The sequence below is a fragment of the Pongo abelii genome, chromosome 15, assembly GCF_028885655.2.
Source record: "Pongo abelii isolate AG06213 chromosome 15, NHGRI_mPonAbe1-v2.0_pri, whole genome shotgun sequence".
In the NCBI taxonomy this organism is placed as follows: domain Eukaryota; kingdom Metazoa; phylum Chordata; class Mammalia; order Primates; family Hominidae; genus Pongo; species Pongo abelii.
Window position 1 is genome coordinate 32551898 of NC_072000.2, and position 16945 is coordinate 32568842.

Below are 16945 nucleotides of genomic sequence, written 5' to 3' on the forward strand. Positions count from 1 at the left end.
TGTTTACACCTCCTTTTTCTCAGGTATAATACACAAAATGGTAATCAAAAGATGCTGCCTGAAGCTATAAATCTGGATCATTCATTTTACACTATCATGAAGTTTTGTTGGTTGAAAAAAACCTGTTCAAAGAGTTCTTCCAGAAAGTCACCCTCCTGTGAGCAAATAGCTTCAAGGCACCAGCAAATTTCATAACTTCAAATTTTAGCCTGAATCTTAATTGACATTGATTTCCTAGTCTTCTCTGAAAATGTTGATCATTTATGAATATTCTATATTATCACTGCAATGTGTTATTATTATTATTATTATTATTGAATCAACACAAGGCAGATCAACCAAGAAAGAGTCACCCAGTGGTTAGCCACGATCCTTTCTATATGCTGCTTTCTCTTCAGAGACCTCTTTGCATCTCCAAAATGATACTCCACTCTAGTCCTAGGAAGTCTTCTTAGCTACATGACTGTCCTCTGAGAAGGGTTGACTGAATAAACAGTAAACTCCCTGAGTTTTCTTAAGTTCAAATTTTTAAGTACTTTATTTTATTATTTGACTTTTTAACTTTTAAGTTCAGGGGTGCATGTGCAGGTTTGTAATATAGGTAAACTTGTATCATGGAGATTCGTTTTACAGATTATTTCATCACCATGGTATTATTCCTAGTGCCCACTAGTTATTTTGCCTGATCCACTCCCTCCTCCTACCCTCCAATCTCCAATAGGCCCTAGTGTGTGTGATTCCCCATTATGTGTTCACGTGTTCTCACCATTTAGCTCCCACTTATAAGTGAGAACATGCAGTATTTGGTTTTCTGTTCTTGCATTAGTTTGATAAAGATAATGGACTCCAGCTCCATTCATGTCCCTGAATTTTCATTTTCATTTTATTTATAGGGCTGAGGGGTGATGATTAGCATATTGTAGAGACTCAAAAATGGTTTGCTAAATGAATACATGGAATAATAATTTAATGTAAATAAAATATATATTTGCTAGGAATCCAGGCTTTGTTTTCTTTATAAAATTTGCTCCAAAGTCACTCATCTCAATCTGCCACCATGAAGAAAAATACTAGAACAAATGCACCTTCTCCTGTCCCAAGACATCAGTTCTCTACATGAAGGTATTTCATAAATTTAAGAAGACTTTAATTTGTTTGATGTTGTAATATCACTCAACTTGTATCAATGCTAAAATCTCTTTTACAATACCTTGTATCAGTATGTCTGAAAACAATGTATCTGTAAGTATATTTAAATTTTGTTCATGAAGACAATTTAGTTTAGTTAAAATAGTTCCTAAAATTATTAAAGTTTAAGAAGTTAAGTAGTTTGAGATTATTCTGACAACTAGTGTAAGATTACCAGAATTCCCTTGTATATGTAATAAAATAAAAAGCATACTAACTTTTGTAGATTTGATATACTTTAAAATATATCTTTTGGAGTCTCTCTTTTTTCTCTCTCTCTCTCCATATATGCATATGTTTTCTCCCAAAGTTTCTCATTACCCACCCTTTATAATTTAATTATCCTGAGTGCCTCCTGGTTAAGAATAATGTCCCAACAAAGAATATAAGAACCTTTGTTTTTCAGTCCGAAAGCTTGCTAGCTTACTCCCTACTCCATTTAATGCCACAGAGCTGATGTAAAATTAATGTCAAAAGAGACAAGATAGCACAAGAAACTTCCATTTTTTTTTGTGGAGAAAAGCACTCATTTACTTATTGATAAATATTTGCTTAGCACCTACTGTGTGCCAGGCCATTCTAGGTACTAGCTGTAAGTTGTCTTGTTATGTAATTACTTGTAAAGTTATCTAAAATCTCCTCACCACTTACTCTATCTTTGACGTTTATCCTGAGCAGGGTGAAATTAGGAGATTAGGCAATTTTGGCTCATAAAATCTTTAAAATCTCTATGAGTTAGGCACGAACTGGATCTCTCTCTTTTTTTTTTTTTCTGAGACGGAGTCTTGCTGTCTCCAAGGCTGAAGTGCAGTGGCGCGATCTCGGCTCACTGCAACCTCCGCCTCCCGGGTTCAAGCGATTCCCCTGCGTCAGCCTCCAGAGTAGCTGGGATTACAGGCGCATGCCACCACGCCCAGCTAATTTTTATATTTTTTTGGTAGAGACGGTGTTTCACCATGTTGGCCAGGATGGTCTCGATTTCCTGACCTTGTGATCCTCCCACCTCAGCCTCCCAAAGTGCTGGGATTACAGCCGTGAGCCACCACGCCTGGCCAAACTGGACCTACTTTAGATTCACATAGCATATTATAAACTATGTCCAAAAATATCTCCCAAATTCTGACAATTAATAGTGTCTTCCTTCTTTTATATTTTCTCAGAAGCTAAAGAGCAATGACTACTGGGCTGTTAAGTTTTGGAAAATTAACTCTCCCTGAATTTCAGGTACTGTTTTCCCAATTTTCTTCTTAATCTATGACCTTGGACCTTAGGTCAGTTCTCACTTAGCCACACACAACAGTCGATCTCATTTTTTCATAAGTCGACTTCTTCCCAAGCCTTATTTCCTCAGAGGAGCAATCTTGAGAGCCAGTAAGTCCTACTACCAGGAGAAAAGGTATATTATGTCTTGAATGAGCAAGACCAAGCCAATGGCTACCACCTTGTTTACCTGGCAGCTGTGGGAGGACAGCATACAAATCCCCAAAGGTACATATAAACTGATGTTATGCAAGGAGGAGAGAATCAAGCAATTCTGTCCTTTGAGAAGACTTTGTAAGATTTTTTTTTTTTTTTTTTTTTTTTTTTTGGAGACGAAGTCTTACTCAGACTGGAGTGCAGTGGCGCAATCTCGGCTCACTGCAACCTCCTCCTCCTGGGTTCACGCCATTCTCCTTCTTCAGCCCCCCTAGTAGCTGGGACTACAGGCGCCCACCACCACGCCTGGCTAATTTTTTTGTGTTTTTAGTAGAGACGGGGTTTCACCGTGTCAGTCAGGATGGTCTAGATCTCCTGACCTCGTGATCCGCCCATCTCGGCCTCCCAAAGTGCTGGGATTACAGGAGTGAGCCACTGCACCCGGCCAAGATATTTTTTCTTTCTAAAATTTCCAATGTCTCCATCCTCACCCACCTGGTAATGTCCTGCTACCCTTCAGTGTCCAACTCATTTTGGTTGCTTTTAAAGCTTCCTTGGCTCTCCTTCAGACTTGGTTAATAACCATTTGTCTCCTCTGTGCTATTATTATTCTTTGTTTGCATATTATTTATATGCTTGTTATTCCCAATTGACTGTGAACATTCACAAGTCAATGAAAGGAAAGAAAAAGGAATGAGAAATAGAAGGAAGGGAGAGATGAAAGAAAATATATTAGGATTTGGGTTTGAACACTGAATTCTTTGCTTGCAGCACTTTGGCACATATTTTTATGTGGTTTATTTCTATAGTCTCTATAGTCATAACAGCTCATTGATCTTTGAAGAATATGTATTTCAAAGGTCCATGTATTCTTACTTAAAATTCTTATTATTCTTACTGATTCTAATTCACTAATTAAGAATCATTAGATCTAAAACAAAAAATTAAAAAACAAGTTTTGTTCTCTGATAGTCTTTATATTATGACGAGTAATGCCAGCACTGAAAAATGTTAGGTAAATTTAAACAAAATCTGTTTTATTAAAAATTCATGACAATAAATTTGAAAAGTAAAAAATGGCTTAACACATTTTTGTTGGAATGAAAATGATGCCTTATGTATCTATTCTTCAAATTTATATTATAAAATTTATTCTCCCTATTTATATAGGAATAAAACATTTTGACCTGCAAGAAATTATTCATCAAATGGTACCTATAATGACTGAAGCATTAATTCTTGGTACAGTCACAGGAGACATAAATCCTCATTCTTACATCCATCTGCACATCCACCTATCTGTAGTAAATTGAATGGGCATTAATGGCCACCTTTTAGTTTAGAAACCCTCAGTTTGTTCCAACCTCTAAGTCTACTTGAGCTTTGAAGTCAGATTTTTTTCATCCAGCTCATTAGCTTGCTTCTCCAACTCGGTTACAGCTCAGTTTATAATCCAATGAGAATGACATTCATCTTAAGGCTGAACATTTATTGTAAGGTACATTCTGAAGTGTCCCATGTTTCAGAGATTCAAAATCCTTTTAATGATTATGAAAACTTTTCTATTATTAATTTACTATTAATTATCAAATTGTTGTCAAAACAAATTTTGGCTCATAAATTTGATATGATAGTCTATCATATTTTTATTTATTAAGTACCTTATTAATATATTTACTTCTCTTCAAACGAACTATGTCATTATCTGTTTTCCTTAACATGTGACAATAATAGAGGATGCAGCACCTGATCAATGAAGGAACAACTTGAAGGAGGAACTTGTCAGTTATCCAGCTTATTTTATTACTCTGGGATGTTGGTCTCTATAAATCAATCTCTACAGTTTTATTATTTTGTACTAATTTTGTATGGTCCAATCATCTATTAATTTTTTTTGTTGTTTGTTTGAGACAGAGTCTCATTCTGGAGTGCAGTGGCCTGATCTCAGCTCAGTGCAACCTCCACCTCCCAGGTTTAAGTGATTCTCCTACCTCAGCCTCCCGAGTAGCTGGGATTACAGGCGCTCGCCACCATGCCCAGCTAATTTTTGTATTTTTAGTAGAGACAGGGTTTCACCATGTTGTCCAGGCTGGTTTGGAACTCCTGAACTCAAGTGATCCTCCCACCTCGGCCTCCCAAAGTGCTGGGATTACAAGTGTGAGCCACCACGCCTGGCCTCATGTATTAATTTTCTTCTTTTTTTCTTTTTGAGACTGAGTCTCGCTCTGTCGCCCAGGCTGGAGTGCAGTGGCGCTATCTGGGCTCACTGCAAGCTCCGCCTCCCGGGTTCACGCCATTCTCCTGCCTCAGCGCACCGAGCAGCTGGGACTACAGGCGCCTGCCACCACGCCCGGGTAAATTTTTTTAGTAGTTTTTTAGTAGAGATGGGATTTCACCTTGTTAGCCAGGATGGTCTGGATCTCCTGGCCTCATGAGCCACCCGCCTCGGCCTCCCAAAGTGCTGGGATTACAGGCGTGAGCCAATGCGCCCGGCCTCATCTATTAATTTTTAAGCAGTTTAGCATCCTTTATTTTAAAGAAAGCAAGGCCTCCAAAGCACTGGATTTCATTTTATGAGGAAAAATTGTGATAGTTTATAATGTTTAAACATTGACAAAGTCATTGAAGATGCCGCAGAAAGAATCAAAGCCCTAGGGAGGCTATTAACAATTTAGCTTTTCCATGGCATGTGGGAATATTAATTCTACTTTCCTAAGATAATTTTTGGATGTGATTAATAATATAAAAATATCTCTGCTGCCAGTAGGCATCTCTGCTGTGTGTTCCTGACCCTGTCATCTGACATCGTTAACACAAGTACAAATCTTTCACAAGGGCCTTCTGTTATTCTTAAATGGTTTGGTAGACCAGCCAATTTATACAGAGGTTGATTACTTCAACTAATAAAAATAGAATTAGTAGAAAGAGTTAATAGAGAGTCCAATGGAACAGCACACTTTCCAATCTCTTAATGGTTTTGAGAGGAAAAAAATGTTTTCTAAGTTTTAGTTTTGGAACCTATGTTTTACACTTAAAAAAAACCCCAACATTGATTTCGGGAAGACACTTCACATTTCTAAGCTGAGCCATGATTGATTATGCAGTAAAATCTCTAAGGTTCCTTTTGGATCTGAAATTATTTGTTATATTGTATTGTATATTATATATTATATTTGTTATTTTTACCTATTATATGATGTCATATCATATAATACCATCTTGATAATCTACTAATTCAGGAAATAATGGGGTTTTCCTGAATTGTAAAGTATGATTATACTTAAGCAAATCTTACAATTTCATGTAAAAGCATCAATAGCAAACATGAATTTAACAATATTTAAATAATCTACATTGCCAAGATCTTTCCATATTCATCTGATCTGAACCCCTCAAAAACACTAATGAAATACATTCTGCTATTATCCAAATATTTATAGATAAGGAAACTGAAGCATTGAAAGGTTGGGTAACTCTCCCAATACTTATCCTCAAAGCCATCATTTGATATCTGCTCTCAGACTTCAAAGTCTACACTGCCTATTTCTTGGATCACAAGATATTGTTCAGGATAGTTTATTTCTGGAGCCCATGTTTCTAGGTCCACGAACCAGGCTATCATCATTATGAAGGTTGGTGGAGCCATTTTTTTCCATAGAGATGGACTACTCTAGCAACCCTTGTTTAGCTTCATGGCATTTAAATACTCTTTATACTTATAAATCCAGAGGCCAAGTCATAGAGAAGCAATTCCTTCTCAGATCTCAGAAGTGGAAGGCCTCCAAATTTGTAGATGCATAATCTGACTTTGGTGCTCTATCATGCAGAAAAGGTTAAAATAAAGAAAAGACATTTCAGTTTATGTGGATAGTTTTCCAAATTTGCATTCTCTGTTACAGAGTTCTTCATTTAAAATCCTAAAATTACAGGTAATTTCCACTTTCAAATACCAGTGCCTTCATTCTGTGATTGCCTTGGTAATACGACACAGTTGGTATTTTTACCTGCTTTGAATTAATTATCTCCCTTCTAAATATTTTCTTTCCTGGATTTTAGATTGGGGCTAAATTATAGAATTTATACATTACAATCGGGGAGGAGGGATTAAAGCTCAGAATTAAATGAAAGAAAAATATCACAAAGCTTCTCATTTTGTAATGTTTTCTACTTTCTGTTAAATAAATTGAAGACTGCATATTGATAATCTAAATATACATATAATGACTGCTTTAATTACACGTTTGCTACTTATAATACATTGTTACCATGGAACCGAGAAACTTTAATTTAAAAAAAAATTTTGATATTAATTTCCCTTCATTTTACGGATTTTTTAAGTAACACATTTAAGGGGAAAAAATGCTACCTTTATTGTGCCATTAATATATTTGTAAACATAATGATCATTTAAATCCTATTTAATGTTTTTATAATCATAAAGAGAGTTTTCAACTGTTTAAAGAATTGTAATTTTTAAACTAGACAATATTCACCTTTCCTTTCTAATTGTAAACATTGAGAAAATGGCTCTACAATATCATATTTTTTCCTTTCTATACTGTAATAAAAAGTTCTGGTGTTCAGAAATGTGCTCCTGCTCAAGTTTATATATAACATAATTAGTTATATTTTTCAACATGATATTATTTATGGAGGATGATTTGCCAACAGACATATTTCTTACTCTCTCATTTCTAAAAAGCTCATTTGAATGTATCTCCCCCATTCATCCCGTGCTTTTCCCACTTCATAGAAACAAAATATCTTGAACTCATTTTATTAGTAGACCTATGTATATAAAAAATTCTTTGAAATAACTTCTATTACTTTTTTTTCAAAAGGCTAAGTGTTTTTCCTATAAATAATTGAAACTAAATTATTGGTCAAACTTCTAAGGTCAAAAGCAAGCAGAGAGCCAAGCTAGCTGGTAAGGGCTTGCCAAAGTGTGACACAGAATCTACTAGGCAAAAATACCATCGCAGTCTGCATTTGACTCTACACCACAGCTTACATCCTTAAAGTAGTTTCCTTTCTCTATTCTATTCTATGTATATGGTGCAAACATAAGACTGCAATTGGATGCTGTTACTCCATCTGCCAGTCATGGAACTTTCCTCTTTGGGTATAATGGAAAGATTGAGGTGCTAATCATTGTTTCTGTTATCCTTATTTTATAAAACTTACATTTTTCTTCTCCATTCCTGACTATTGGCACCTTCCTCTCTCTAGGAACTACAGTGCTGTCCTTCTTGCTTCTGCCTTTGGCTGCCTTCCCAATAGGAGAAGATAGAATTAGTGCATACTCCCTGAGGAGGATGAGAGGGGACTCAGCAGGGGTGCTTCCTTAGTCTCTTCAGCCACTGGCAGAGAGTATTCGCAAAGGCAGCCCTGGAACCAGCTACCACTGTATTTTGTGATGAGTAGTACCAGTGCCTCTGTATTCATGTATAGCCAGATCAAGGGAAATAATACACAAATATTAATTATTTGGAGATAATAATATGTGTACAGCTCTTGATCTGTGTGTACAACTCCCACTGATATTCTATTAGGAAAACAAAAACACATTCACAGTCGATGTTCACCCAACTTATTTTTAAAGAAATGTGGGTGTCCTCTAAGGGGAAAGGTATAACGAATCATTGCTTAATAAAGGAGAAACACATGCTGATGTATCATTTTAATAGCTGAAGCTAGACTCTAGGCCTTAAGTCTTTTGAACTCTATTAATAAGAAAGAATGCGAACCTACTTTTTCTACATAATTAAAATCTTCAAATTAAATGAGTGAATTTTGTCAGATTTTGCTCATATATGCCGGATCTGTAGAATAATCAAGAGGTAAAAAAGTGAGTTGTAAGATAATTATTCATGTTATTAGAGGTCAAATCAAATGAAGATGTTTTAGTGTATTTTTTTCCAACGGTATGGGGTGGCTGTGTTTTCCAAATGGTGTAGATAGTTTTTTATTTCCCTTCACTTCACTTTCTGGGGATGAGTGATGTCGTATGGTTTGCTTCTCTGCCAGCACTGATAGATTCTTACCCAGATCTTCCCACTTGGTAGATATGTAATCATTCTATTTCACATCTTTGCTTCAGCACAATTCCATGCTGATACATCTTCTCTCTGGAGGGAAGAGTGTGGCCTGGTGGTAGCAGCACACATTCTGAGAGCCAGGAATCATTGAGTGCTAATCTCAATATTAGGTTCCTCAGTGACTTAGGCAAGTCACTTCCTTATCCCTTTGTTCCATATGTGTAAAAGAGAGATGACAATGCAACAGTAATTTGGGTAGTAATTAGTGTTGGTAAAGTGTTACAGTAACTCTAAATATTATTGTCATTACTTCAACACAGTCAGCTAATTGGAGCAACCTCCCATGAATTCAAACCTGCTAGTTAATTAAACTATAAATGTAAATGCTCATGGTATGTATTTTCTGCAATCAGGTATATGCCAATAGTCTTACAAACTTATAAAGAGACCATATTTCAAAAAATTAATGGGAATTTACTTATTTCTAATTTGGAACATATTTCTATGCATAAACAGTATCCATAGTCATCTAGGCAAGCCTATGATGTTATATTCATCTTGTGATAAGCACTTGCAATAAAAGTATTGGAAAATTATATTGTTTTTATTGTGAAGAGAAGATAATAAATTATCTTGACGTTCATGTTTAAGAAAAGAAGAATGAGAAAATAGCAAAACAAGCATGACTATTTCAAGAAGGTATCTAATGAAACTGGTTTAGAAATCACTAATTCAACATGCATTCTTTCATTTATTATTTAAGAATTAATACTTGAGTTTACCTCTGTGTCAGAAACTATTCTAGTGCTAGGGACATAACAGTGAACAAAACACTGTTCTCAAAGTGGGGGAAAGACGGCAAGCAAACAAATACATACTATTTCAGATGGACATAATGTGCTATGAAAAATAGCAAAGCAAGATAAGGGGTGAGTGATTGAGAGGAGAGGTTGCTGTATCTCATGGGGTGCTCAGAGAAGACCTGCAGTCAGATAATATGTAATCGTAAACTGGAATGCAGTTGGAAAGCCAAGCATGTGAATATCTGGAGGTAGAATATTCAAGGCAGAGGTGAGAGCAAGTGCAAAAGCGCTGGGGTAAAAGTGTGTTTGGCATATTTGAGGAACAGAAAAGAAGCCAAAGTGTCTGGAACACAGTGAGTGAAGGGTGTGTGGTGGTAGATGTGTTGGAGAAGCTGTGGAGGATCTGACCATATACAGCTGTTAAGACTATGGATAATGCTTCCTGTTTCACGCTGAATAAAATGGGAATCACATGGAAGACACAGAGCTCAGAATGGATGTGGTCAGATTTTTCACTCTGGTGGCTCTAAGGAGATTTGATCGTAAGGGAGTGTGGTAGGCCAGATAATGGTGCCCCAAAAAGATGTCTATGCCCTAATCTCCAGAACTTGTGAATGTTACCTTATCTAGCAAAAGGTATTTTGCAGATGTAATTAAACTAAGAATTTTGAGGTGGGGAGATTATCTTTAATTATCGGGTTGGGTCTGATGTAATCACACCAATCCTTACAACAAGTAGTCAGATCAGAGCCAGTAGTAGGTGATACGACTGTGAGAGCAAGACGTCAGAGTGATGCAAAGTCATGAGCCAAGGAATGCAGGCAGCCTCTAGAAACTGTAAAAGGAAAAGAAATTAATTATCTTCTGTGCTTACTGAAGGAACCAGCCCTGCCAGTACCTAACTTTAGCCCAGGAGAATAAGTTTGGATTTCTGATTTTCAGAATTATAAAGGAATATGTTTATGTTGCTCTAAGCCACCAATTTTATGGCAATTTACTACAACAGCCACAGGAAACTAATACAGGGAGCAAGGGTATAAACTGGAAGTCCAGCTAAGAGCCTGGAGCCTGGAAGTGGTGATAGCTTGCACTAGAGTGATAATGGTGGGCCTGCTTAGGAGTCATAATATTCAGAAATTATTATGACTGGTATGCTAATAGGATTTGTTGATGACCTGGATACAGAGTGTACAAGAAAGACAGGAATCAGGGATGACTTTAAAGATTTGGGCCTGAGCAACTGGTAAACTGAAATTTCCATTTGCTGAAATGCCAATGACTAGGGATGTCAAGAACAAATATTTTTGGTTACCTACTAAATTCTAGCCATTGTTCCAGGGATGCAAGAGTCAAGATATCCATGCCTTCACAAGATTTATAATCCAGCATGGTGTTTCTCAAGTGTATCCTTGGGTTCCCTGATATTTCTACACTTCCCGCTCTGCCCCTCCAATATCTGGGGCACAGTAGGTTTTCTCCATTCCTGAAGTGTAGATACCTACTCTAAAATTTGTGACTCATATATTGCAGAATTCACTACAAGTTTGCTGGGAAGAGGTTCCTTATCCCTTTATCATTTTCTTCAGTTATCAGCCCCCCTTCCCCTCTTGTCACCACCAATGCCATTTTCTATCATACAGTGTAGTGATCTTCCAGTGATAGGCAGATATATTTTCAAATATATCTCACAGTGCCACTGAAACATGATGGTTATTCTGTTTAACCTATGTCATTGTACTATATGCACACTAGTCCTACAGCAAAGGAATTTAAAAGCCTCTGAAGTGTCTTTGAAATCAAATGTACTGCTTAACCTACGTATACACAACCTGGGTGCTAGAAAATAATCAACCTCAAAGCAGATTTATTTTTTCAATTATACCTTCAAATTTATAATTGTATGTTAATTGCAAAAACCTTTATAGGTACAAGAGATAACACAAAGAGAGAAAGAAAACTAATATTACCTAGTAGAGGCCATATTAGGTTACAGATTTGCCTGCTATAAAAAGTGATTCCAAAAAGAGTATGATTTAATCACAATAGAAATCAACTTATCTCTCTTGGTCACCACTCAGGAACCCTATGACACTTGGGTAGTATCAAGTAGTATCTTTCCATCAAGTAGTATCTTTCCATCTTGTTGCTCTGCCATTGCTATAGTTTGTTATCATACATGCTACAGAAATGCCTTCCCAAAGTGTCTGTAAGCCAGTGTGATGGGAAGAAAAGAGAAGAGGAAGGCATATTTATTCCTTTAGAAGTATATGCCACAAATTGTACATATCTTTCCTCTCATTTCATAGATGAGAATTTACTCCTATTGTGACACTTAAATGCAAAAGAGGTAACACAATGAAGTTTGCGGATAGGTTAACCTATGCCCAGCTACAGCTTCTATTGCTACAGGAAAAGAAGAGAACAGATGTTTGAATAATAACTGTTAGTCTCAGCCACAGAGCAAATAATGGACATTTCTTCATTACATACCATGATGTTCTCTTGCTTTTGTGCATTCACTCTTTCCTTTACTTGTAATGTGCTTTCCTCACAATTCCATTTGTCAAATTTGATGTAGCCTTTAAAGCCCAGCTTAAATTTCATCACCTTTCTGAAACTTTCTGTGGTAGAGATAATAAAATTGATCAAATATTATATCTATTTGTCCATATTTGTTAACCGTCTTGCAGTGGGTGGTAGGGGCTCGAGGAGGGTGACAACTACGGTTCTGGCCAGTGGCCTCTGAGATGAAGTGATGTAGACTCTTCTACTGCCATGATGAATATGGAGTCTTCTGTTCTAGATGAGGAAACTATGAAAGGGTGGAGCCTTTTTTATTCTGGATTCTTGAGTGACGACCCAACTTGAGCTGAATGTATTGTGTGTGAGAGAAACCTTATTTGTGGAATATGGGATTAAGGTTTTGAGGTTGTTATCACAATAGGGTGAAGTCACTTTCTTTGACTCTTCCAGGCAGATTTGATTGCTCCTTCCTATCTGTTCTTTGTATCTGTATAGACTTTTGCAAGTCACAGTATACTTTCTGATCTGTGTACTTCTGATTTCCTGGGAAAGTCAATGACTTTCTCGATGGTTTCCAGTGTACAGTAGAGCTCAATAAAAGGGTGATTGTTTAAATTATATCTAGAGCTAAAATAAGTAGCAAGAAGCAGGGAGATATCAGAAAAAATGAGACAGACTGAAAACAGAAGAATTTTCTGCAATAAGGGTATGGCTGGGTATAATACATTAGATGCTGATATTTGGCTAGAAAATAACAGTGTCATTTCATGGCTTCTGCATGTATTTTTGAAAATTTTCCGACAATTTTATGTTTTCTACCATTTCTTATTGGAAAAAATAAGGACAGAGTGGCAATCTGTATAAGGAAGCAAAACACAATGGTATGTGTCTTCAAGATACATGTGGAATGACACCCATTTCACATTCAATGACATCTATAGACTCAAAGGAATGGAGAAAAATCTACCAATGAAATGGAAAACAGAAAAAACTAGAAATTGCAATCCTAATTAATGACAAAACAAACTTTAAACCAACAAAGATAAAAAAAGACAAGAAAGGGCACTACATAATGATTAAGGGTTCAATTCAACAAGAAGACTTAACTATCACATATATGCATATATATATGAGATATATATGATATATATATGTATATATACACACCCAACACATGAGCACCTAGATTCATAAAGCAAGTTCTCAGAGACCTTCAAAGAGACTTAAACTCCCACGCAATAATAGTGGGATACTTCAACATCCCACCAACAGTATTAGACAGATCATCAAGGCAGAAAATTAACAAAGATATTGGGACCTGAACTCAACACTGGAACAGATGGACTTGATAGATTTCTATAGCACTCTCCACCTAAAAGTAATGGCATATACATTTTTCTCATTGCCACATGGCACATACTCTAAAATCAACCACATATTTGGACATAAAACAATCCTCAGCAAATGCAGAAAGCTGAAATCATACCAACCACTCTCTCAGATCACAGTGCAATAAAACTAGAATTCAAGAATCAGAAAATTGCTCCAAACCATATAATTACATGGAAATTAATCAACCTGACCCTGAATGACTTATGGGTAAATACTGAAATTAAGATAGGAATCAGGAAGTTCTTTGAAACTAATGAGAACAAAGACACAATATACCAGAGTCTCTGAGGCACAGCAAGGCAGTGTTAAGCAGAAAATTTATAGCACTAAATGTCCACATCAAAAAGTTAGAAAGATCTCAAACTAACAACCTAACATCATAATTAAAGTAACTAGAGAAGGAAGAGCAAACCAATTCCAAAGCTAGCAGAGACAAGAAATAACCAAAATCAGAGCCAAACCAAAGAGATTGAAATGTGAAAAATAATTCAAAAATAAGTGAATCCAAGAGCTGTTTTTTGAAAAATTAATAAGATAATAGACCACTAGCTAGACTAATAAAGAGAAGATCCAAATAAATACAATTAGGAAAGACAAATAGGATATTGCCCCTGATTCCACAGAAATACAAATAACCCTAGAAGACTATTATGAACACCTATATGCACGTAAACTATAAAATTTGGAATAAATGGATAAATTCCTAGACAAATACACCCTCCCAGGATTGAACCAGGAAGAAACTGTATCCCTGAATAGACCCATAATGAGCTCTGAAATTGAATCAATAGTAAATAGCCTATCAACCAAAAAAAAGCCCAGGACCAGACAGATTCATAGCCAAATTCTACCAGATGTGCCAAGAAGAGCTGGTGCCATTCCTACTGAAACCATTAAAAAAAACTGAGTAGGTGAGACTCCTCAACTCATTCTATGAAAATAGCATTCCATTATCAAAACCTGACAGAGACACAACAAAAAAAGAAAACTTCAGGCCAATATCTTTGATGAACATTGATGCAAAAATCTTCAACAAAACACTAGCAAACCATAGGACGAGGCACAGTGGCTCATGCCTGTAATCCCAGCACTTTGGGAGGCCTAGGCAGGTGAATCACCTGAGACCATGAGTTTGAGTCCAGCCTGGGCAACATGGTGAAACCCCATCCCTACTAAAAATACAAAAATCAGCTGGGTGTGGTGGCATGCACCTGTAATCCCAGCTACCCGGGAGGCTGAGTCAGGAGAATTAGTTGAACCTGGAAGGTGGAATTTGCAGTGAGCCAAAATCACACCACTGCCCTCCATCCTGGGCGACAGAACTCCACATCAAAAAACAAACAAACAAAACAAAACACTGTCAAACCGAATCCAGCATCACATCAGAAAGCTAATCCACCGCGATCAAGTAAGCTTTATCTCTGGGATGCAAGGTTGGTTCAACATATGCAAATCAGTAAACATGATTCATCACATAAACAGAACTAAAGAAAAAAAACACATGACCATCTCAATAGATGCAGAAAAGGCTTTCAATAAAATTCAACATCGCTTCATGTTAAAAACTCTCAACAAGCGAAGTATTGAAGGAACATAACTCAAAATAGTAAGAACTGTCTATGACAAACCCATAGCCAACATTATACTGAATGGGCAAAAGCTGAGAGCATCCCTCTTGAAAACTGGCACAAGACAAGGATGTCTTCTCTCACCACTCCTATTCAATGTAGTATTGGAAGTCCTGGCCAGGGCAACCAGGCAAGAAAAAGAAACAAAGGGCATCCAAATAGAAAGAGAAGAAGTCAAATGATCCCTGTTTGCAAGTGACATCATTCTATATCTAGAAAACGCCATAGTCTTGACCCAAAAGCCCTTCCAGCTGATAAACAACTTCAGCAATATCTCAGGATACAAAATCAACACACAAAAAACACTAGCATTTCTATACACCAACATCAGCCAAGCCAAGAGCCAAATCAGGGATGCAATCCCATTTACAATTGCCACAAAAATAATAAAATACCTAGGAATACAGTTAACCAGGGAAGAGAAAGATCTCATCCTTGTGCAGGAGCCATGCTAATCTTCTCCATACCGTTCCAATTTTTGTATATGTGCTACTGAAGCGAGCACAGAAAGAGCTCTACAATGAGAATTATAAAGCACTGCTCAAACAAATCACAGATAACATCAACAAATGAAAAAATATCCCATGATCATGAGAAGAAGAATCAATATCATTAAAAAGGTGATACTGCCCAAAGCAATTTATAGATTCAATGCTATTCCTACCAAACTACTGAAGGCATTCATTACAGAAATAAATGTTGCTTTAAAATTCATATGGAACCAAAAGAGTCCAAATATTTAAGGCAATCCTATGCATGAAGAACAAAGCAGGAGGCATCACACTACCTGACTTAAACTATACTGTAGGGCTATAATAACCAAAACAACATGGTACTGGATGGTACTGGTACAAAAACAGACACATAGACCAATGGAACAGAACAGAGAGCCCATAAATGAGGTCACACATATACAAAAATTTGGTCTTCAATGTAGCTGACAAAAACAAGCAATGGAGAAAGGACTCTCTATTTGATAAATGGTGCTGGGATAACAGGCTAGCCATATGCAGAAGATGGAAACTAGACCCCTTCCTTACACCGTATACAAAAGTCAACTCAAGATGGATTAAAGATTTAAGTTACAACCAAAAACTATGAAAACCCCAGAAGACAACCTAGGCAATACCATTCTGGACATAGGAATGGACAAAGATTTCATGATGAAGACACCAAAAGCAATGACAACAAAAGCAAAAATTGACAAATGGGATCTAATTAAACAAAAGAGCTTCTGCACAGCAAAATAAACTATCATCAGAGTAAATAGTAAACCTATAGGATGAGAGAAAGTATTTACAAACTATGGATCTGACAAAGGTCTACTATCCAACATCTATAAGGAACTTAAACATATTTACCTAAAATATACAAACAATCCCATTAAGACATTTTTCAAGACAAGTCATACATACAGGCGGCCAAAAAGCATGTGAAAAAAAAGCTCAACATCACTGACCATTAGAGAAATGCAAATCAAAACTACAATGAGGTACCATCTCACGCCAGTCAGAATGGCTATTATTACAAAGTCAAAAAATAGCAGATGCTGAGGCTGACAAGGATGCAGAGAAAAGAGAACACTTATACACTGCTGGTGGGAGTGGAAAGTAATTCAACCACTGCAGAGAGCTGTGTGGTGATTCTTCAAGGAGCTAAAAACGAAACTACCATTCAACCCAGCAATCTCACTACTGGATATATACCCAAAGGAATACAAATGATTCTGTCAAAAAGACACATGCACATGTATGTTCACTGTAGCACTATTCACAATAGCAAAGACGTAGAGTCAACCTAAATACCCATCAATGGTAGACTGGATAAAGGAAATGTACTACGTATACACCATGAAATACTATGAAGACATAAAAAGAATGAGATCATGTCCTTTGCAGGAACATGGATGGAGCTGGAGACCATTATTCTTAGCAAACTCACATAGGAATATGAAACC

At 36.6% G+C, this 16945-nt stretch overlaps 1 long non-coding RNA gene and 1 other non-coding gene across 2 annotated transcripts in view; one reads left to right on the plus strand and one right to left on the minus strand.

Moving 5' to 3' along the window:
- The first annotated feature begins 2348 nt into the window (after window positions 1–2348).
- LOC129049734 (uncharacterized) overlaps window positions 2349–16945 on the plus strand; it is a 61157-nt gene continuing 46560 nt past the window's right edge. The window contains exon 1 of the long non-coding RNA XR_010136950.1: window positions 2349–2412. This is a non-coding gene — a long non-coding RNA (uncharacterized LOC129049734). The remainder of the gene's footprint in view (window positions 2413–16945) is intronic.
- On the minus strand, window positions 15386–15493 carry LOC112128850 (U6 spliceosomal RNA). Its single transcript, XR_002911306.1, has one exon. It is a non-coding gene; the product is annotated as a U6 spliceosomal RNA (small nuclear RNA).